The following is a 238-nucleotide window of genomic DNA, read 5'->3' as shown; positions in this document are numbered from 1 at the left end:
CACTTACAGAATACCAAGCCGAGTCCCAAACGCAAAACAGGCACTTTGCTCCACTAAATATGAGATACCTCGCTCCCCCCCCCTCGTTGTAGCTCCTCCAAGGTAATGGCAAACGCAGTTCCAAGACGGGCGGGTTTGAGGCTTCCTTCTCGCAAAGCCGCTGTTCCATTAAGCGGATCAGATGCGAAGCCACCCTCCCCCTACCCCCCACCTACCCCCACACATACACAGATGCGGA

Source organism: Penaeus monodon, chromosome 19, assembly GCF_015228065.2.
Source record: "Penaeus monodon isolate SGIC_2016 chromosome 19, NSTDA_Pmon_1, whole genome shotgun sequence".
Classification (NCBI taxonomy): Eukaryota; Metazoa; Arthropoda; class Malacostraca; order Decapoda; family Penaeidae; genus Penaeus; species Penaeus monodon.
Note: the sequence above shows the minus strand (reverse complement) of the source record.